The following is a 24,934-nucleotide window of genomic DNA, read 5'->3' on the forward strand; positions in this document are numbered from 1 at the left end:
TTATCTCCCCCTCTCCCTCCTAACTCTCCCTCTTGTTCTCTCTCTCTCTCCCTATCTCCCCCTCTCCCTCCTCACTCTCCCTCTTGTTCTCTCTCTCTCCCTATCTCCCCTCTCCCTCCTACCTCTCCCTTTTTGTTCTCTCTCTCTCTCCCTATCTCCCCCTTTTCATTCTCTCTCTCCCTTTCTCCCCCTCTCCCTCCTATCTCCCCCTCTTGTTCTCTCTCTCCCTCCCATCTCTCCCTATCTCCCCCTCTCCATCTCATTCTCTCTCTCTCCCTATCTCGTCTATCCCTCCTATCTCTCCTCTCGTTCTATCTATCTCTCCCAATTTTCCCCTCTCCCTCTTGTTCTCTCTCCCTAGCTCCGCTCTTCCTTCTAACTCTTCCTCTCGTTCTCTCTCTCTCACTATCTCCCCTCTCCCTCCTATCTCTCCCTTATGTTCTCTCTCCCCTATCTCCCCCTCTCGTTATCTCTCTCTTCCTATCTCCCCCTCTCGTTCTCTCTCTTCATCTCCCCTCTCCCTCCTATCTCTCCCTCATGTTCACTCTCTCCCTATCTCCCCCTCTCGTTTTCTCTCTCTCCCTATCTCCCCCTATCCCTCCTATCTCTCCCTCTTGTTCTCACTCCATCCCTATCTCCCCCTCTCCCTCCCTCTTGTTCTTCTCTCTCTCTCTATCCCTATCTCCCCCTCTCCCTCCTAACTCTCCCTCTTGTTCTCTCTCTCTCTCTCTCTCCCTATCTCCCCCTCTCCCTCCTAACTCCCCCTCTTGTTCTCTCTCTCTATTCCAATCCCCCCCTCTCCCTCCTACCTCTCCCTCTTGTTCTCTCTCTCCCTATCTCCCCCTCTCATTCTCTCTCTCTCCCTATCTCCCCCTCTCCCTCTTATCTCTCCTCTCCCTCCTATCTCCCCCTCTTGTTCTCTCTCTCCCTCTTGTTCTCTCTCTCCCTCCTATCTCTCCCGTCCCTCCTATCTCTCCCTCTCGTTCTCTCCCTATCTCCCCCTCATTCTCTCTCCATATCTCCCCCTCTCTCTCCCTATCTCCCCTCTTCCTTATATGCTCTCCCTCTCGTTCACTCTCTATCTCCCTATCTCCCCTCTCCCTCCTATCTCTCCATTATGTTCTCTCTCCCCCTCTCGTTCTCTCTCTCTTCCTATCACCCCTCTCCATCCTATCTCTCCCTCATGTTCTCTCTCTCCCTATCTCTCCCTCTTGTTCTCTCTCTCTCTATGCCTATCTCCCCCTCTCCCTCCCTCTTGTTCTCTCTCTATTGCTATCTCCCCCCTCTCCTTCCTAACTCTCCCTCTTGTTCTCTCTCTCTCTCTCCCTATCTCCCCCTCTCCCTCTTGTTCTCTCTCTCTCCCTATCTCCCCCTCTCCCTCCTCACTCTCCCTCTTGTTCTCTCTCTCCCCATATCCCCTCTCCCTCCTATCTCCCCCTCTTGTTCTCTCTCTCCCTCCCATCTCTCCCTATCTCCCCCTCTCCATCTCATTCTCTCTCTCTCTCTCTCCCTCTCGTTCTATCTATCTCTCCAATTTTCCCCTCTCCATCTAGTTCTCTCTCTCCCTATCTCCCCCTCTCCCTCTCATTCTCTCTCTCTCCCTACTTCCCTCTCCCTCCTATCTCTCCCTCTCGTTCTATCTATCTCTCCCTATCTTCCCCTCTCCCTCTCGTTCTCTCTCTCCCTATCTCCCCCTCATTCTCTCTCTCTCCCCCTCTCCCTCTCCCTATCTCCCCTCTTCCTTCTAACTCTTCCTAATTTTCTCTCTCCCTCCCTTTCTCCCCTCTTCCTCCTATCTCTCCCTCTCATTCTCTCTATCTCTCCCTCCCTATCTCCCCTCTCCCTCCTATCTCTCCCTCATGTTCTCTCTCCCTATCTCCCCCTCTCGTTCTCTCTCTCTCTCTCTCTCTCCCTATCTCCCCTTCTCGTTCTCTCTCTCTCTCCCTATCTCCCCCTCTCCCTCCTAACTCTCCCTTTTGTTCCCTCTCTCTCTCCCTATCTCCCCCTCTCCCTCCTAACTCTCCCTCTCATTCTCTCTCTCCCCCTCTTGTTCGCTCTCTATCTCTCCCTATCTCCCCCTCTCCTTCTCTCTCCCTAACTCTCTCTCTCTCCCCCTATCTTTTACTGCATTATTGGCTGAGGGCATCCCACCTCTATCTCCCCCTCTCCCTCTCTCCCCCTCCTATCCCTCTCTTGCCCCCTCTATCCCTCTGTCCGTCCTCGCTCTATTTCCCCCCTCTCTCTCTCCTCTATCTCTCTCACTCCCTTCTTTCTCCCTTACCCTCCACTATCTCCCCCCTCTCTTGTATTCCACTTTTACACCAGAACTGCCGGGTCACACCCAGGTTTTGAACTCGGCTCCAACCTGTATGTGTCCCCAGAGCCGGCCCTAGGCATAGGCAAGGTAGGCAATTGCCTAGGGCGTCTAGGAAGCCTAGGGGCATCCATCCCAAGCCTAGGGCCGGCTCTGTCTGGCAGCAGGCATCAGCGGGACCAGGATTCACTGGTAGACAGGAAGTGGGACAGAATAAGTCATCGCATAGTACCCCCGGGTCTACGCTCAACCCCGCCCGCCACCACAGACCGGGACTTCCTCACCAATCTGCAGCGCTACGGTACACGGCCCCTGCCCAACCTCCGGACTGACCACAGGACGCTGCGGTCCGGAGGTTTGGGCTCCCCTATTGGCGGAAATGGAAGTCCCGGGTTACCCATTTACACGGCCCCTGACTCAGGGGAAGCTCTGTATCCGACCCTGAACATTTGCCGGGACAGACACACGGGGAACAGGACTTGGGTTATTTCTTTTAATCCAATTTACACCAAGCCCCGGTCCGGCCCTCTCCCACCTATCATCCTCTCTCTTGCCCCCTCTATCTCCCCCTCTCCCTCCTATCATCCTCTCTCTTGCCCCCTCTATGTCCCCCTCTCCCTCTCTCTCCTTCCTATCACCCTCTCTCTTGCCCCCTCTATCACTCTCTCCCTGGAGGAGACCCCTGATATTTGGTGTTGGTGAGCGTGAGCCCAGTAGTCGGGGGAAAGCCGCATTCTCACCCGCAGAGAATGTCCGTGAAGGCCTTATTCATGTACAGCGTCTGCAGCAGCGGGTTGAAGCAGCCGGTGAAGCCGATATTGCAGAGTCCGATGGCTCCTGTCGGGGTAGAAGAAATGGTGGTTGATGGACATTATTACCCGTCATGTCCCTGGTAGATTAGATAATGAGTACTACTATCAGACGCTCCGCAGCAGGACGCCACAATGCAGCCCTGGTATGACAGAGGCCTGCGCAGTCCCTGCAGGAAATTCCTCACACACACGCCATCTTTCTGAATACATGGCTGCAAAGATGGTGCCTCCAGGAGGGAGTACAACCTGGGACCACTGCATGGATACTGGTGTCTGTCTCCTGTGCCCACCCTGCACCCATTACACATACGCTATTGGCGAGTGAGTAGGTAATGGGGGCATAGATGTCACTTACCGTTTCTAAACTTGCCGGTAGAGTAGGACAGACATTTACTTGGGGGCCGAGCCGCGCAGACATCTTCCTGGCTTTCATCTGTTCCCACCATCTGGAGTTCCACATATCCGTCCTCGTACATCCTGCCCCATCATAGGTCCAGCCTAGCACAGAACAGACCAACCCCCAGAGACAATGTCAGGCAGAACACAATATACATATGTACATACATCATACAACACAATATACATATGTACATACACCATGTCAGGCACACACAATATACATATGTACATACATCATACAACACAATATACATATGTACATACATCATACAACACAATATACATATGTACATACATCATACAACACAATATACATATGTACATACATCATACAACACAATATACATATGTACATACATCATACAACACAATATACATATGTACATACATCATACAACACAATATACATATGTACATACACCATGTCAGGCACACACAATATACATATGTACATACATCATACAACACAATATACATATGTACATACACCATGTCAGGCACACACAATATACATATGTACATACATCATACAACACAATATACATATGTACATACACCATGTCAGGCACACACAATATACATATGTACATACATCATACAACACAATATACATATGTACATACACCATGTCAGGCACAACACAATATACATATGTACATACACCATGTCAGGCACACACAATATACATATGTACATACACCATGTCAGGCACACACAATATACATATGTACATACACCATGTCAGGCACACACAATATACATATGTACATACACCATGTCAGGCACACACAGTATACATATGTACATACATCATATATGGAAAAATAGATTACCTCACGCATGGGAGGGGTTGGTTTGCAACACACATTTGGTTTGCAAATGGACAAAACCATGCAGGTGGGGCAGATGTGACATGTGCAGAGAGAGTTAAGGCCCCCATACACTAGGGCGACTTGTCCTTAGGACAAGTTGCCCCCGACTTCCCCCTGAGCTTCCCTGGCTGCTCCCCGGGGGAGCTTGATTAGATTGGCACTTGATGTGCCATTTTTTACATGTGATAAATCGTCTCGATTTATCACATGTAAAAAACCCGGGGAGCAGGGGGGGGGGCTACAGAGCAGGGCTGCTGGTGGGAGCAGGGGGGGCTGGGGACGCTGCGGGGGACACAGACGCTGCGGGGGACACAGGCGGCATAGAGCCGGGCAGAGGGAGCCGGGAGCTGTCAGTGCCAGAAAAAAAAGCCCATACAATGAATGGGCAGCCTGTGATTGGCTGAGCGCTCTCTCAGCCAATTGCTGACTGGCTGAGAGAGCGCTCAGCCAATCACAGGCCACCCATTCATTGTATGGGCTTTTTTTTTTTATTCAATACTGACAGCTCCCGGCTCCCCCTGCCGCCTGTGTCCCCCGCAGCATCCCCTGCCCCCCCTGCTCCCTCCACCGCCGCGCCGCCCCACTAGGTCCCAAGTCGGGTGGTCGGACGTGCAGCAGGTCCGACCACCCGACGCAGATCCGATGCGCACGGGACCGCGCATCGGATCTGAGGGGACTTCAAAGCTAGCCGATTTTGGTCCGATTTCGGCCAGATCCAACTGATCTGGCCGAAATCTGACCAAAATCGGCTAGTGTATGGGGGCCTTAAGATTTGGGTGGGGGGTGTTCAAACTGAAATCTGAATTGCAGTGTAAAAATGAAGCAGCCAGTATTTACTCTGCACAGAAACACAATAACTCCCCCAAATGTAATTCTCTCTGCACATGTTACATCTGCCCCACCTGTAGCGCAGCATGGTTTGTGCAAACCAACCTGAATCACCCCCCATGATACGCAGATGAAAGGAGCACTGCTTTTATACACATACTCCTTTGTACGGCGCTGCGAAACACTTGTGGCGCCTTATAAATAAAATTATAATAATAATAATAATAATACCCCAGTGCAATACATTACACATCTCCACAACGGAACACGGAGTCACAATATTGGTAAATGTTAATAAACGAAGGGTTAAATAAAGTCTGCAGGATTCTGCCCCCTAGAGACAAAGCCCGGTATTATATATTTATATAATGTATCATGTGCTGTATATAGCAGACAGGAAGCACAGCGGGGGGGGGGGGGGGGGTGTCATTATAAACCACATTGTAACTTACGTTACCCATTATCCGCTGCGCCACATTCTGATACCGCAGCTGTAGTGAGGGCAAGGTGCCAGTGCTATCTGACACACGGGGTACAGGATGGACAGACAGTTATTAGATCAATAGATCATAGAAAATCTACCAATAAATATATACACTTGCGCTCATAAGGTTACACACCCCAGCAGCACAATGTGTGATTTTCTGGCCATTTGTCAGAGAATATGAATAACTCACAACGTTTTCTGTCACTCATGGTTAGTGGTTGGGTGAAGCCATTTATTGTCAAACAACTAAATCATAATGACAACAGAGACTGCCCAAATGACCCTGGTCACAAGTTCACATACCCTGGAGATTTTGGCCTGATAACATGCACACACGGTTACACAAACAAATGGCCAGAAAATCACAAATTCTGCTGCTAGGGTGTGGAGGACAACTGTATATAAAGACAGATAGATAGATAGATAGATAGATAGATATGAGATAGATAGATATTATTTGTAAAATTGCTAGATGTAGGAAATAATAGATCTTACAGATAGATATGTATTCATAGGATTATTCACATTTATTGATAGAGAATCAGAATATTCTGTTTATGATTGTGACAGACAGGCAGGCAGGCAGACAGGCAGGCAGGCAGACAGACAGGCAAACAGGCAGGCAGACAGACGGACAGGCAGACAGACAGAAAGGCAGACAGACAGGCAGACAGACAGACAGACAGGCAGGCAGACAGACAGGCAGACAGACAGAAAGGCAGACAGACAGACAGACAGGTAGACAGACAGGCAGGCAGGCAGGCAAACAGACAGACAGGTAGACAGACAGGCAGGCAGACAGACAGGCAGACAGGCAGACAGACATGGGCTAGAGATTATTATTTCTTTATCCATTTATCTATTTATTTATTTATTTATACATCTAGATAGATAGAAATTAGATCAATAGATATTACAGGGTTGCCGACTTTAACATTCTCCTCTCCGGGAGAAGCCCGGAGAGGAGAGTTTCAGCAGCCGCTCGGGGGCGGGGCTTATGAGTGACATCACTAAGCCCCGCCCCATGCTGTTAAAGCAGCAAATTCACTGAGCTCCATGGAGGGGGCGGGGCTAAAATGACGCGATTGTGCCATTTTAGCTCCGCCCCCTCCTCTGAGACCCGAGGATTGCGGCATTGTAATGCCGCGATCCGGGGGTCAGCGGGGGTCCCCCCTGAATCCGGGAGGGTTGCCCACCCTTCCGGGGGCCGGGAGGGGGTACCCGATTTTCGGGAGACTCCCGGAAATTCCGGGAGGGTCGGCAACCCTGAGATATTACAAAATCTATTTAAAATAGAAACTAGATAATAGAAAATAGATTTTCTATTATCTATTGATCTAATTTCTATCTAGATAGCTCGATAGATAAATAAATGGATAAAGAGAATATAATCTGTAGCCCATGTATGTCTATTGGTGTGTATGCTAACTCTGTACTATTTACATTCAATTCATACAATCTGCATTCAGTCTGCACTATATAGTCATTGCTGCCCTGTCTATTTGGCTTTTCAGTTCCAGCTGAAGGGGAGCGCGCATCGGGATCGCATTGGGAGCGCATCGGGATAGAAAGCTTAAAATCATCTTCTATCTCCATACGATGTATATGCCGATTCCATTTTGAATATATAGTCAAATTTGAATGTCAAATTGTACTGTGTGTACACAGCACATAAACAGCACATAAACACAATAAATGTGAATAATCCTCTATTTCTGTTACATATTTATAAATAATTTCTGCATATATGTGAATGTGTATATATACACACACCCCTTGATAAAGTCAGAAGGACGAAACGCGTTGGTGTACCCTCCTGCCTCATCTAAAGATAAGCACTTTCTTGTGGTTTGCACCTCAGATTGTTTTACCTATTGAAAAATTGTTGTAGAAATTATTTCCAAACCCTTTTAGGATAGAAATCTTTTTGCTTTTATCTAGTTTTTCTTATTATGCTGTATAAATAAATATTTTTTACATTTATACTCTCTTACATATTATTTAAGTATTTCTATATATACCTCTGGTCAGGTCCATGTACACTGTAATCACCAGCATTATATTTATATAGGATTTTAAAGGTGCAGGCTTGCACCAATGTTATATATATATATATATATATATATATATATATATATATATATATATATATTTAAAAAAAGAGGAGCCTCTTGTCACACACCTGTCCTATAGGTCTGTCTAATGCTGGGTACACACACCTATAGATTTATCTGTCCAATCTGTCTGGTGGGAACAAAAATCTGGCAAGGCATGGGAGCATGTGAGACTCAACCATTTGCTCCCAAATGCTGGAAAACAAACCATAATAATTCATATAAATTGGTTCAAATTATATGATTTATCAGATTAAACCGATCTATTATTATTATTATTAATCATCCAGTATTTGTGAGCACTTGATTGATTGTTGTTTTCTCCCACACATTGCCAGATTTGTGTTCCCACCAGATAGATTGGACAGATAAATATTTGTGTGTGTGCCCAGCTTTGTGCTCACTATCTGTCCTCTGATTATTGTATGCGTGTCTATAATATCTAGTCATATTTCTCCTCAGTACTCTGCAGCATGAGCCGCACTCACATGGGAAACAGCTGCATCTGCCCACGGAGAATACAATGCAGCGCAGTACGGACAGCAGACAGGCGGTCTATGTACTAAGCCTCAGATAAAATACCAGCCAACAAGCTCCTAACTGTCATGTTACAGGGGAAGAGGCTCACAGCCATAAACAATGTATAATGTACAGGAAAAGCCAGAAACCACTTATAATACACAGGAAAAGCTGGAAACCACGTATAATGCACAGGAAAAGCTGGAAGCCACGTATAATGCACAGGAAAAGCTGGAAACCACGTATAATGCACAAGAAAAGCTGGAAACCACGTATAATGCACAGGAAAAGCTGGAAGCCACGTATAATACACAGGAAGAGCCGGGGACCACGTATAATGCACATTAAAAGCTGGAAACCACGTATAATGCACATTAAAAGCCGGAAATCACATATAATGCACAGGAAAAGCCGGGAACCCCGTATAATGTACAGGAAAAGACAGGAACCACGCATAATACACAGGAAAAGCCGGGAACCACGTATAATGTACAGGAAAAGACAGGAACCACGCATAATACACAGGAAAAGCCGGGAACCACATATAATGCACAGGAAAAGCTGGAAACCACGAATAATGCACAGGAAAAAACAGGAACCACGCATAATACACAGGAAAAGCCGGGAACCACGTATAATGCACAAGAAAAGCTGGAAACCACGTATAATGCACAGGAAAAGCTGGAAGCCACGTATAATACACAGGAAGAGCCGGGGACCACGTATAATGCACATTAAAAGCTGGAAACCACTTATAATGCACATTAAAAGCCGGAAATCACATATAATGCACAGGAAAAGCCGGGAACCACGTATAATGTACAGGAAAAGACAGGAACCACGCATAATACACAGGAAAAGCCGGGAACCACGTATAATGTACAGGAAAAGACAGGAACCACGCATAATACACAGGAAAAGCCGGGAACCACATATAATGCACAGGAAAAGCTGGAAACCACGAATAATGCACAGGAAAAAACAGGAACCACGCATAATACACAGGAAAAGCCGGGAACCACGTATAATGCACAGGAACAGCTGGAAACCACGTATAATACACAGGAAAAGCCGTGAACCATGTATAATGCACAGGAAAAGACAAAAACCACGTATAATGCACAGGAAAAGCTGGAAACCACGTATAATGCACAGGAAAAAAAACAGAAACCACGTATAATGTACAGGAAAGGCTAAAAACCACATATAATGCACAGGAAAAAGGTAAAAACCACGTATAATGCACAGGAAAGCCGGAAACCACGTATAATGTACAGGAAAAGTCGGAAACCACGTATAATGCACAGGAAAAGCCGGGGACCACGTATAATGCATAGGAAAAGCTGGAAACCACGTATAATGTAGAAGAAAAGCTACAAACCATGTATAATGCACAGGAAAAGCTGGAAACCACGTATAATGTACAGGAAAGGCTAAAAACCACGTATAATGCACCGGAAAAGCCGGGAATCACGTATAATGCACAGGAAAAGGTAAAAACCACGTATAATGCACAGGAAAAGCCGGAAACCACGTATAATGCACAGGAAAAGCCGGAAATCCTGTATAATGCACAGGAAAAGCCGGGGACCACGTAAAATGCACAGGAAATCCCGTATAATACACAGGAAAAGCTGGAAACCACGTACAATGTACAGGAAATGCTCAAAACCACGTATAATGCACAGGAAAAAGACGGAAACCGCATATAATACACAGGAAAAGCTGGAAACCACATATAATACACAGGAACAGCCGGAAACCACGTATAATACACAGGAAACGCCGGGAACCACGTATAATGCACAGGAAAAACTGGAAACCACATATAATGCACAAGAAAAGCTGGAAACCACGTATAATGCACAGGAAAAGCTGTAAACCACGTATAATGCACAGGAAAAGCTGGAAACCATATATAATGCACAGGAAAAGCCGGGGACCATGTATAATGCACAGAAAAAAGCTACAAACCATGTATAATGCTGGAAAAGCTGGAAACCACGTACAATGTACAGGAAATGCTCAAAACCACGTATAATGCACAGGAAAAAGACGGAAACCGCATATAATACACAGGAAAAGCTGGAAACCACATATAATACACAGGAACAGCCGGAAACCACGTATAATACACAGGAAACGCCGGGAACCACGTATAATGCACAGGAAAAACTGGAAACCACATATAATACACAGGAACAGCCGGAAACCACGTATAATACACAGGAAACGCCGGGAACCACGTATAATGCACAGGAAAAACTGGAAACCACATATAATGCACAAGAAAAGCTGGAAACCACGTATAATGCACAGGAAAAGCTGTAAACCACGTATAATGCACAGGAAAAGCTGTAAACCACGTATAATACACAGGAAACGCTGTAAACCACGTATAATACACAGGAAGAGCCGGTGACCACGTATAATGCACAGGAAAACCTGGAAATCATAGTAAAAGCATTTAAAAAAAGCCAGAAACAAGTATATTAAACAACACCTTAAATGGTAATGGTACACGTTACATGGCACAATTTACATGCTACACATTACATGGCACAAGTTACATGGTACACGTTACATCAATTTACTAGGGTTTCCAGCTTTTCCGTACACTGGTACATTATCTCTCTCTCCTTTATCTGTCACCAATGCTTAGTACACAGACCCCATAGTCCGTTACAAATTTAATTGCAAAACATAATCTAAAGCTGGGTACACATATGTACAATTTCATTTTTCTTGCGACCGTTCGATCGACCGAATACACGTTCGACCGTCCAAAACATACGACCGATCTGCGCGTACACATATGTACAATTTTACTTGCGACGTCCGATGTACTCCCGTCCAAACAATCGCAAGAAAAAGATTGAAACCACATGGGCGTGCTGCTTTTGGGAGGAATCGCAGGAACGGGCTGCATATCGATCGAACGTGCGTACACATGTCACTTTTCTTTCGATATGGAGCCGTCCTGTCGGAAGAATATTAAGCAGCAAAGAACCTTCGACCGACCGACCGTGGACGGCCAAGAGCGTTTTTGGCCGTTTATCGATCGCAACAAAGGGATTGGGACTGCGTACATATATATACAATCGAACGGCCGTTCGTCCGCAGAACGGAAGAACGGCCCGACGATTGTACATATGTGTACCCAGCTTAAGAGTGAGACCCCGACCGCCGCCATTATATACTACAGACAGAAGTGTACAGCAATCGTGCGCCAGTGTGATGTCAGGGTGTGTGTGATGTCACTGTGTGATGTGAGTGCGTGAGGGGAAACGCAGGAATGATAGTGACTGTGTAGTGTGTATGAGGCTGCTCTGCACCACCATATATGGAAGCCTGAGAATGAGAGCAGATATACAGAGCCACTGGATGCAGCACTTGCTGGGTCTCATACACATGTATACAGTATATATATTGTATTATCAGACTCAGTATATATTGTACATTATCAGGCTGCATACTCACAGATCTGGCTCTGGCTGCTGCAGTGTGTGCTCTGTCCCCCCAGCCAGGCTCCTTATATACCTGCCGCAGCCCCACACGCTCTCAGCAGCCACAACTCCATCCTCTTAGTTTCATTTCTCCCTCCTGACTCTGGAAAGTGAAACTGAGAACAGAAGTCAGAGAGGGAGCAGATGAGCGAGTGCAGTGAGCGCAGTGAGCAGAGTGAGTGTCTGAGCCCCTCCATGGCTGAGCCCACACTACTACTACTACTACCACCACCATCATCCTCACCCAGCTCCGGGCATTCTGGCCCCAGGCAATGTTGGCTATTCCCCAGGCAAGTCCCTATTTTCCCAGCCCGACTATTTTTTTAAAATGTCTTTATGTAATTGACAGTAATATATGCTCGGATTATCTTACTGTACGTCTGAGTGGTTAACCCTAACGTTACCGGCAAACCACACTGAGACTTGTACTCATGGTATGACATAAAGGTGTGTGATAGGCAATTGATGCTGCTTTCCCACTGCCTAAACGGGCAATGACCCGGTATTTGTAAACGGGTCTTTAAATGGGTACGAGCCATAAAGACCCTTTCCCACTGCAGCTCTTAAACGGTAAATTGCTGTTTTAATACCGTTTTTGTCACATTCACATTGTACCCGTTTAAAGCCATTGTAAACATGGGCTGTCATATAAATGGACTTTTCTTGCCCCACTGTAAAGTCATCAAATGCAGGGAGCCAATCATCTTCTTAACCTTTATTATTATTACTAAATACAGTTTAAGAGCCTTTCCCACTGGCTCTTAAACAGGTAGGACACTGCTTTTTACCCGTTTAACAAATACCGGTATTTGTTAAACGGATAAAGCACCCATTTAAAAAGGCTAAAAAACCCCAGCAATTTACCATTTAAGAGCTGCAGTGGGAAAAGGGTATTAGAAACGGGTAATGACCCGGTATTCTTAAATGGGACTTTAAAACTGGTCTGAACCTTAAGACCTTTCACATTGCAGGTAAAAACCGTTTTAAAAAGCATTTAATACCATTCACACATTCAACCCGTTTAACCCCCAAGGGACACGTTTCAAGCCATTGAAATAGAGCCATTCACACTGCCTAAAAAATGGCTTTGAAAGGTGTAGGACTCTGCTTTTTAAACGTGTTGAAATACTGGTTATCTTTAACCGGTAAATCAACTCTGGCACTTTCCCACTGCAGCCTTAAACGTTTTAAAATGGAAAAAAACGGCAATATACCATTTTAAAAGTGCAGTGTGAAAGGGGTATTGGTGTGGCGCAGGGACTGATTATAATTATTATTGTATATTTATATGGCGCCACAAGGGTTCCACAGCGTCTGATAATACAAATTAGGACAAGTACATGGTTGCAGCAACGGACACTGACGCTATTTACCAGTCGCAAGATATAGAGAGAAGCCCGTGAGGAGAGAGGGCCCTGCTCGTTACAGCTTACAATCTAACTGATGTGAATGACACATTATGTAACACTCTCAGGTTTTACGGAACTGGTGGGATTTCAGCGAAAGCGACGCTAAATTTAAAGGGACAGTCATGTATAAGGCTGTTGCCAGATTATTATTATTATAATGATAATTATAATAATTATTATTGTTATTGTTTATTAACTGATGGGAGATTTCCATTTAGCTGTAATCTCCTATGGCGGGTAAATATGGAACCGGTTGCAAAATCAGCTCATTCTCTGTACTGCGCTGTAAATGGGGGTGGGGAAGGGGCGGGGGGGGGGGGGGGGGTTATGGAGGATGTAGAATAAATTTCCTATCACTGGGGGAGACGCAGATGGTTTTCCCTTCTATCGATTGTTGCAGCATCATCAAATCAGAATGGTATTCTCACGTAGTCGCCAGGACACAGAGCATAGTACCGCCCCCGGCGCCCACAAAGCCCTGTACCCAGGTTCTTATTGGACCACAAGCCAGTCAAAGAAATGGCATGACCATCAGTTGGTGAAACCATCGATGGTCATTCATTGCATAGTCAGCTACCATCAATGGTCAATTGCAATATCGCCATCAATGGCAAGCACACCGATTGCTGCTCTCTCCGGGGTAGACAAGTAAAGCCGTGCCAGTGATAAGCTTGGCACATCCTGGTGTGCCCGCTGTGCCTGGGAGGGGTGTGGTGCCGAAATGAGAGCACTGCAGTTTCTTTTCTTGCAATCGGTGTCTCCTGCTGGGGAAATGTCAGCAATAACACAGATGGGGGGGGGGGATATTTCCTGGCTGTTATTTGGCCATATGCTTTCCCCAGACACATCGATTGTCAGATGGGAGCCGGGCTATGCCTGGGGAATTGATGCATCGTAGATCTGTCGCCCACACCCAGGTGGCAGACAGAGCGATGGGGTGTCTTTAGGGACTACCCTGGGTTGGCTTATCGTAAACCCATCTCTACCATGTGCATCCCTCATTGCCGCCACGCTAGGTGGGTGATTCAGTCCGGTGCATTGCCCGTGACGCACCAAGAGGGCGCAAGTATGTAAGTGATTAATATGCAGCTGATCACTGCGGCGGTCTCCAGGGGCTGCGCAATTCTACGCGAACGTACATGTGGTAGGGAAAATAGATTGTAAGCTCCACTGAGGTAGGGACTGATGTGACTGTTCAACTATACTCTGTACAGCGCTGCGGAATTTGTGTGCGCTATATAAATAACTGGTAATAATATTCTCTGTACATCGCTGCGGAATATGTGTGTGCTATATAATAACTGGTAATAATAGTCTCTGTACAGCGCTGCGGAATATGTGTGCGCTATATAATAACTGGTAATAATATTATCTGTACAGCGCTGCAGAATATGTGTGCGCTATATAAATAACTGGTAATAATATTTTCTGTACAGCGCTGCGGAATATGTGTGTGCTATATAATAACTGGTAATAATAGTCTCTGTACAGCGCTGCAGAATATGTGTGCGCTATATAATAACTGGTAATAATATTATCTGTACAGCGCTGCGGAATATGTGTGCGCTATATAATAACTGGTAATAATAATAATATCGGTACAGCGCTGCGGAATATGTGTGCGCTATATAATAACTGGTAATAATATCATCTGTACAGCGCTGCGGAATATGTGTGCGCTATATAATAACTGGTAATGATATTCTCTGTACAGCACTGCGGAATATGTGAGCGCTATATAATAACTGGTAATAATAGTCTCTGTACAGCGCTGCGGAATATGTGTGCGCTAAATAATAACTGGTAATAATATTCTCTGTACAGCGCTGCGGAATATGTGTGCGCTATATAATAACTGGTAATAATATTCTCTGTGCAGCGCTGCGGAATATGTGTGCACTATATAATAACTGGTAATAATATTCTCTGTACAGCGCTGCGGAATTTGTGTGCGCTATATAAATAACTGGTAATAATATTCTCTGTACATCGCTGCGGAATATGTGTGTGCTATATAATAACTGGTAATAATAGTCTCTGTACAGCGCTGCGGAATATGTGTGCGCTATATAATAACTGGTAATAATATTATCTGTACAGCGCTGCAGAATATGTGTGCGCTATATAAATAACTGGTAATAATATTTTCTGTACAGCGCTGCGGAATATGTGTGTGCTATATAATAACTGGTAATAATAGTCTCTGTACAGCGCTGCAGAATATGTGTGCGCTATATAATAACTGGTAATAATATTATCTGTACAGCGCTGCGGAATATGTGTGCGCTATATAATAACTGGTAATAATAATAATATCGGTACAGCGCTGCGGAATATGTGTGCGCTATATAATAACTGGTAATAATATCATCTGTACAGCGCTGCGGAATATGTGTGCGCTATATAATAACTGGTAATAATATTCTCTGTACAGCACTGCGGAATATGTGAGCGCTATATAATAACTGGTAATAATAGTCTCTGTACAGCGCTGCGGAATATGTGTGCGCTAAATAATAACTGGTAATAATATTCTCTGTACAGCGCTGCGGAATATGTGTGCGCTATATAATAACTGGTAATAATAATAATATCGGTACAGCGCTGCGGAATATGTGTGCGCTATATAATAACTGGTAATAATATCATCTGTACAGCGCTGCGGAATATGTGTGCGCTATATAATAACTGGTAATAATATTCTCTGTACAGCACTGCGGAATATGTGAGCGCTATATAATAACTGGTAATAATAGTCTCTGTACAGCGCTGCGGAATATGTGTGCGCTAAATAATAACTGGTAATAATATTCTCTGTACAGCGCTGCGGAATATGTGTGCGCTATATAATAACTGGTAATAATATCATCTGTACAGCGCTGCGGAATATGTGTGGGCTATATAATAACTGGTAATAATATTATCTGTACAGTGCTGCGGAATATGTGTGCGCTAAATAATAACTGGTAATAATATTCTCTGTACAGCGCTGCGGAATATGTGTGTGCTATATAATAACTGGTAATAATAGTCTCTGTACAGCGCTGCGGAATATGTGTGCGATATATAATAACTGGTAATAATATTCTCTGTACAGCGCTGCGGAATATGTGTGCGCTATATAATAACTGGTAATAATAGTCTCTGTACAGTGCTGCGGAATATGTGTGCGCTATATAATAACTGGTAATAATAGTCTCTGTACAGCGCTGCGGAATATGTGTGCGCTATATAATAACTGGTAATAATATTCTCTGTACAGCGCTGCGGAATATGTGTGCGCTATATAATGACTGGTAATAATAGTCTCTGTACAGCACTGCGGAATATGTGTGCGCTATATAATAACTGGTAATAATAGTCTCTGTACAGCGCTGCGGAATATGTGTGCGCTATATAATAACTGGTAATAATATTCTCTGTACAGAGCTGCGGAATACGTGTGTGCTATATAATAACTGGTAATAATATTCTCTGTACAGAGCTGCGGAATATGTGTGCACTATATAATAACTGGTAATAATATTCTCTGTACAGCGCTGTGAAATATGTGTGCGCTATATAATAACTGGTAATAATAGTCTCTGTACAGCGCTGTGGAATATGTGTGCGCTGTATAATAACTGGTAATAATATTCTCTGTACAGCGCTGTGGAATATGTGTGCGCTATATAATAACTGGTAATAATATTCTCTGTACAGCGCTGCGGAATATGTGTGCGCTATATAATAACTGGTAATAATAGTCTCTGTACAGCGCTGCGGAATATGTGTGTGCTATATAATAACTGGTAATAATATTCTCTGTACAGCGCTGTGGAATATGTGTGCTATATAAATAACTGGTAATAATATTCTCTGTACAGCGCTGCGGAATATGTGTGCGCTATATAATAACTGGTAATAATAGTCTCTGTACAGCGCTGCGGAATATGTGTGTGCTATATAATAACTGGTAATAATAGTCTCTGTACAGCGCTGCAAAATATGTGTGTGCTATATAATAACTGGTAATAATAGTCTCTGTACAGCGCTGTGGAATATGTGTGTGCTATATAATAACTGGTAATAATAGTCTCTGTACAGCGCTGCAAAATATGTGTGCGCTATATAATAACTGGTAATATATAAACACGACTCTGTCCCTGTATTCCCTACCAGGAGCACCCGTGAGACCAAACTCCCTCCCATCCCCCAATATATTTTCATGCCAGCCATCGCCCGTCACTGTGTAACATCCTCCTTCAGTGCTGGCGTTGGGTCGTATGGTACAGTGTTATTATTACTTTGTTGTCAGATACTTGGCTGCTCTGCCATATGCAACAATAATGGAATATAATAAAAGTGTGTCTGGATCATTTGCTGGAAACTCCCGTCCTTTCTCACAGCAAATAGATTACGTGTGTGTATGTGTGTGTGTACGTGTGTGTATGTGCATGCATGTGTGTGCGAGTGTGTGGCGTTATTCCCCAGACGGACGAGGCGCAGTCTATTCTCCTGTCGGAATTCCTGGGACGGTGGGGGTACAATATGCGGGTACAATATGCGGGTACAATATGCGGGTACCTTTGAGGGAACCGTATATACGAGGAGGAAAGTTATGAAGGGATCCTGAATTTGGGACATCATTTGTTAGGTTGATGTAGACAATAGGTCGACACGATTCGATGCAAGAACATATACTGACACAGTCACGGTAAACACAGGAACAAGTGGACGCGTCTGTCATGGGTGGTTTTTTTTTTTTAAACTTTTCATCAATGTAGATCACGATTGGGAGGGTCATGCGGCTTGTACACTAATAAGAGATCCACCTGCCCACATCTACAAAATGAGGGGAAAAACTCATGTCAACCCTTTTATATGTCGACAATTTTCATGTCAACAATTTGCTCATGTCGCCATACAATACAGAGATAATTTTATTGGCCACCATACAATACAGAGAATATCCGACCCAGATCACCCTACAGAGAATAGCCAGCATGTAGCCCACACATGCTGGGCAGCTTTATTCTCACCCCGCAATGTAGCTCTGAGCTAGGACACGCCCCTCCCACACCTAACTCTCTGCACATGTTACATCTGCCCCCTGCAGTGCAGCATGGTATTACCCAGGTGCCCAGTAACTGGCTGCTTCTGCATGTAGCCCACACACACTGGGCAGCTTTATTCTCACCCCGCAATGTAGCTCTGAGCTAGGACACGCCCCTCCCACACCTAACTCTCTGCACATGTTACATCTGCCCCCTGCAGTGCAGCATGGTATTACCCAGGTGCCCAGTAACTGGCTGCTTCTACATGTAGCCCACACATGCTGGGCAGCTTTATTCTCACCCCGCAATGTAGCTCTGAGCTAGGACACGCCCCTCCCACACCTAACTCTCTGCACATGTTACATCTGCGCCCTGCAGCGCAGCATGGTATTACCCAGGTGCCCAGTAACTGGCTGCTTCTGCATGTAGCCCACACACACTGGGCAGCTTTATTCTCACCCCGCAATGTAGCTCTGAGCTAGGACACGCCCCTCCCACACCTAACTCTCTGCACATGTTACATCTGCGCCCTGCAGCGCAGCATGGTATTACCCAGGTGCCCAGTAACTGGCTGCTTCTACATGTAGCCCACACATGCTGGACAGCTGTATTCTCACACTGCAATGTAGCTCTGAGCTAGGACATGCCCCTCCCACACCTAACTCTCTGCACATGTTACATCTGCGCCCTGCAGCGCAGCATGGTATTACCCAGGTGCCCAGTAACTGGCTGCTTCTGCATGTAGCCCACACACACTGGGCAGCTTTATTCTCACCCCGCAATGTAGCTCTGAGCTAGGACACGCCCCTCCCACACCTAACTCTCTGCACATGTTACATCTGCGCCCTGCAGCGCAGCATGGTATTACCCAGGTGCCCAGTAACTGGCTGCTTCTGCATGTAGCCCACACATGCTGGACAGCTGTATCCTCACACTGCAATGTAGCTCTGAGCTATGACATGCCCCTCCCACACCTAACTCTCTGCATATGTTACATCTGCCCCCTGCAGTGCAGCATGGTGTTACCCAGGTGCTCAGTAACTGGCTGCTTCTGTATGTAGCCCACACATGCTGGACAGCTTTATTCTCACATTGCAATGTAACTCTGAGCTAGGACACGCCCCCCCCCACACCTAACTCTCTGCACCTGTGACATCTGCCCCCTGCAGTGCAGCATGGTGTTACCCAGGTGCTCAGTTACTGGCTGCTTCTGCATGTAGCCCACACATGCTGGACAGCTGTATTCTCACACTGCAATGTAACTCTGAGCTAGGACACGCCCCCCCCCACACCTAACTCTCTGCACATGTTACATCTGCCCCCTGCAGCACAGCATGGTGTTACCCAGGTGCCCAGTTACTGGCTGCTTCTGCATGTAGCCTACACACACTGGGCAGCATTAGCCTCACACTGCAATGTAACTCTGAGCTAGGACACGCCCCCCCCCACACCTAACTCTCTGCACATGTTACATCTGCCCCCTGCAGTGCAGCATGGTGTTACCCAGGTGCTCAGTTACTGGCTGCTTCTGCATGTAGCCCACACATACTGGGCAGCTGTATTCTCACACTGCAATGTAGCTCTGAGCTAGGACATGCCCCTCCCACACCTAACTCTCTGCACATGTTACATCTCCCCCCTGCAGCACAGCATGGTGTTACCCAGGTGCTCAGTTACTGGCTGCTTCTGCATGTAGCCCACACATGCTGGGCAGCTTTATTCTCACATTGCAATGTAGCTCTGAGCTAGGACACGCCCCTCCCACACCTAACTCTCTGCACCTGTTACATCTGCCCCCTGCAGCGCAGCATGGTGTTACCCAGGTGCTCAGTAACTGGCTGCTTCTGCATGTAGCCCACACATGCTGGGCAGCTTTATTCTCACCCCGCAATGCAGCTCTGAGCTAGGACACGCCCCTCCCACACCTAACTCTCTGCACATGTTACATCTCCCCCCCTGCAGCACAGCATGGTGTTACCCAGGTGCCCAGTTACTGGCTGCTTCTGCATGTAGCCTACACACACTGGGCAGCATTAGCCTCACACTGCAATGTAACTCTGAGCTACAGTAGGACACGCCCCTCCCACACCTAACTCTCTGCACATGTTACATCTGCCCCCTGCAGTGCAGCATGGTGTTACCCAGGTGCTCAGTTACTGGCTGCTTCTGCATGTAGCCCACACATACTGGGCAGCTGTATTCTCACACTGCAATGTAGCTCTGAGCTAGGACATGCCCCTCCCACACCTAACTCTCTGCACATGTTACATCTCCCCCCCTGCAGCACAGCATGGTGTTACCCAGGTGCTCAGTTACTGGCTGCTTCTGCATGTAGCCCACACATGCTGGGCAGCTTTATTCTCACATTGCAATGTAGCTCTGAGCTAGGACACGCCCCTCCCACACCTAACTCTCTGCACCTGTTACATCTGCCCCCTGCAGCGCAGCATGGTGTTACCCAGGTGCTCAGTAACTGGCTGCTTCTGCATGTAGCCCACACATGCTGGGCAGCTTTATTCTCACCCCGCAATGTAGCTCTGAGCTAGGACACGCCCCTTCCACACCTAACTCTCTGCACATGTTACATCTGCCCCCTGCAGTGCAGCATGGTGTTACCCAGGTGCTCAGTTACTGGCTGCTTCTGCATGTAGCCCACACACGCTGGGCAGCTTTATCCTCACACTGCAATGTAGCTCTGAGCTAGGACATGCCCCTCCCACACCTAACTCTCTGCACATGTTACATCTGCCCCCCTGCAGCGCAGCATGGTGTTACCCAGGTGCTCAGTTACTGGCTGCTTCTGCATGTAGCCTACACATGCTGGGCAGCTTTATTCTCACACTGCAATGTAGCTCTGAGCTAGGACATGCCCCTCCCACACCTAACTCTCTGCACATGTTACATCTGCCCCCTGCAGTGCAGCATGGTGTTACCCAGGTGCTCAGTTACTGGCTGCTTCTGCATGTAGCCCACACATTCTGTGCAGCTTTATTCTCACACTGCAATGTAGCTCTGAGCTAGGACACGCCCCTCCCACACCTAACTCTCTGCACATGTTACATCTCCCCTGCTGCAGCACAGCATGGTGTTACCCAGGTGCTCAGTTACTGGCTGCTTCTGCATGTAGCCCACACATGCTGGACAGCTGTATCCTCACACTGCAATGTAGCTCTGAGCTATGACATGCCCCTCCCACACCTAACTCTCTGCACATGTTACATCTCCCCCCCCCTGCAGCACAGCATGGTGTTACCCAGGTGCTCAGTTACTGGCTGCTTCTGCATGTAGCCCACACATGCTGGGCAGCTTTATTCTCACACTGCAATATAGCTCTGAGCTAGGACACGCCTCCCACACCTAACTCTCTGCACCTGTGACATCTGCCCCCTGCAGTGCAGCATGGTGTTACTCCGGTGCTCAGTTACTGGCTGCTTCTGCATGTAGCCCACACGTACTGGGCAGCTTTATTCTCACACTGCAATGTAGCTCTGAGCTAGGACACGCCCCTCCCGCACCTAACTCTCTGCACCTGTTACATCTGCCCCCTGCAGTGCAGCATGGTGTTACCCAGGTGCTCAGTAACTGGCTGCTTCTGCATGTTGCCCACACATGCTGGACAGCTTTATTCTCACACTGCAATGTAGCCCTGAGCTAGGACACGCCCCTCCCACACCTAACTCTCTGCACATGTTACATCTCCCCCCCTGCAGCACAGCATGGTGTTACCCAGGTGCTCAGTTACTGGCTGCTTCTGCATGTAGCCCACACATGCTGGGCAGCTTTATCCTTACCCTGCAATGTAGATCTGAGCTAGGACACGCCCCTCCCACACCTAACTCTCTGCACCTGTTACATCTGCCCCCCTGCAGTGCAGCATGGTGTTACCCAGGTGCTCAGTTACTGGCTGCTTCTGCATGTATCCCACACATGCTGGGCAGCTTTATCCTCACACTGCAATGTAGATCTGAGCTAGGACACGCCCCTCCCACACCTAACTCTCTGCACATGTTACATCTCCCCCCCTGCAGTGCAGCATGGTGTTACCCAGGTGCTCAGTTACTGGCTGCTTCTGCATGTAGCCTACACACACTGGGCAGCATTAGCCTCACACTGCAATGTAGCTCTGAGCTAGGACACGCCCCTCCCACACCTAACTCTCTGCACATGTTACATCTGCCCCCCTGCAGCGCAGCATGGTGTTACCCAGGTGCTCAGTTACTGGCTGCTTCTGCATGTAGCCCACGCATGCTGGGCAGCTTTATTCTCACACTGCAATGTAGCTCTGAGCTAGGACACGCCCCTCCCACACCTAACTCTCTGCACCTGTTACATCTGCCCCCAGCAGTGCAGCATGGTTTTATCCAGGTGCTCAGTTACTGGCTGCTTCTGCATGTAGCCCACGCATGCTGGGCAGCTTTATTCTCACACTGCAATGTAGCTCTGAGCTAGGACATGCCCCTCCCACACCTAACTCTCTGCACATGTTACATCTGCCCCCTGCAGTGCAGCATGGTGTTACCCAGGTGCTCAGTTACTGGCTGCTTCTGCATGTAGCCCACACATACTGGGCAGCTGTATTCTCACACTGCAATGTAGCTCTGAGCTAGGACATGCCCCTCCCACACCTAACTCTCTGCACATGTTACATCTCCCCCCCTGCAGCACAGCATGGTGTTACCCAGGTGCTCAGTTACTGGCTGCTTCTGCATGTAGCCCACACATGCTGGGCAGCTTTATTCTCACATTGCAATGTAGCTCTGAGCTAGGACACGCCCCTCCCACACCTAACTCTCTGCACCTGTTACATCTGCCCCCTGCAGCGCAGCATGGTGTTACCCAGGTGCTCAGTAACTGGCTGCTTCTGCATGTAGCCCACACATTCTGTGCAGCTTTATTCTCACACTGCAATGTAGCTCTGAGCTAGGACACGCCCCTCCCACACCTAACTCTCTGCACATGTTACATCTCCCCCCCTGCAGCACAGCATGGTGTTACCCAGGTGCTCAGTTACTGGCTGCTTCTGCATGTAGCCCACACATGCTGGGCAGCTTTATTCTCACACTGCAATGTAGCTCTGAGCTAGGACACGCCCCTCCCGCACCTAACTCTCTGCACCTGTTACATCTGCCCCCTGCAGTGCAGCATGGTGTTACCCAGGTGCTCAGTAACTGGCTGCTTCTGCATGTAGCCCACATATGCTGGGCAGCTTTATCCTCACCCTGCAATGTAGATCTGAGCTAGGACACGCCCCTCCCACACCTAACTCTCTGCACCTGTTACATCTGCCCCCCTGCAGTGCAGCATGGTGTTACCCAGGTGCTCAGTTACTGGCTGCTTCTGCATGTATCCCACACATACTGGGCAGCTGTATTCTCACACTGCAATGTAGCTCTGAGCTAGGACATGCCCCTCCCACACCTAACTCTCTGCACCTGTTACATCTGCCCCCTGCAGTGCAGCATGGTGTTACCCAGGTGCTCAGTAACTGGCTGCTTCTGCATGTAGCCCACACATGCTGGGCAGCTTTATCCTCACCCTGCAATGTAGCTCTGAGCTAGGACACGCCCCTCCCACACCTAACTCTCTGCACATGTTACATCTGCCCCCTGCAGTGCAGCATGGTGTTACCCAGGTGCTCAGTTACTGGCTGCTTCTGCATGTAGCCCACACATACTGGGCAGCTGTATTCTCACACTGCAATGTAGCTCTGAGCTAGGACATGTCCCTCCCACACCTAACTCTCTGCACATGTTACATCTCCCCCCCTGCAGCACAGCATGGTGTTACCCAGGTGCTCAGTTACTGGCTGCTTCTGCATGTAGCCCACACATGCTGGGCAGCTTTATTCTCACACTGCAATGTAGCTCTGAGCTAGGACACGCCCCTCCCGCACCTAACTCTCTGCACCTGTTACATCTGCCCCCTGCAGTGCAGCATGGTGTTACCCAGGTGCTCAGTAACTGGCTGCTTCTGCATGTAGCCCACACATGCTGGGCAGCTGTATTCTCACACTGCATTGTATCTCTGAGCTAGGACACGCCCCTCCCACACCTAACTCTCTGCACATGTTACATCTGCCCCACTGCAGCACAGCATGTTGTTACCCAGGTGCTCAGTAACTGGCTGCTTCTGCATGTAGCCCACACACACTGGGCAGCATTAGCCTCACACTGCAATGTAGCTCTGAGCTAGGACACGCCCCTCCCACACCTAACTCTCTGCACATGTTACATCTGCCCCCTGCAGTGCAGCATGGTGTTACCCAGGTGCTCAGTTACAGGCTGCTTCTGCATGTAGCCCACACATACTGGGCAGCTTTATTATCACACTGCAATGTAGCTCTGAGCTAGGACATGCCCCTCCCACACCTAACTCTCTGCACCTGTTACATCTGCCCCCAGCAGTGCAGCATGGTTTTACCCAGGTGCTCAGTTACTGGCTGCTTCTGCATGTAGCCCACGCATGCTGGGCAGCTTTATTCTCACACTGCAATGTAGCTCTGAGCTAGGACACGCCCCTCCCACACCTAACTCTCTGCACCTGTTACATCTGCCCCCCTGCAGTGCAGCATGGTGTTACCCAGGTGCTCAGTTACTGGCTGCTTCTGCATGTAGCCCACGCATGCTGGGCAGCTTTAT

At 47.5% G+C, this 24,934-nt stretch overlaps 1 long non-coding RNA gene across 1 annotated transcript; it reads right to left on the reverse strand.

The window, feature by feature from the left end:
* Nucleotides 1-3,016: 3,016 nt before the first annotated feature.
* LOC146072217 (uncharacterized) lies at nucleotides 3,017-11,980 on the reverse strand. Its single transcript, XR_014472993.1, has 3 exons — nucleotides 11,826-11,980; nucleotides 3,482-3,624; nucleotides 3,017-3,151 (listed from the first exon to the last, which is right to left on the reverse strand). It is a non-coding gene; the product is annotated as an uncharacterized LOC146072217 (long non-coding RNA).
* Between the last annotated feature and the right edge of the window lie 12,954 nt (nucleotides 11,981-24,934).

The sequence above is a fragment of the Crinia signifera genome, chromosome 4 (assembly GCF_055691185.1).
Source record: "Crinia signifera chromosome 4, ASM5569118v1, whole genome shotgun sequence".
In the NCBI taxonomy this organism is placed as follows: Eukaryota; Metazoa; Chordata; class Amphibia; order Anura; family Myobatrachidae; genus Crinia; species Crinia signifera.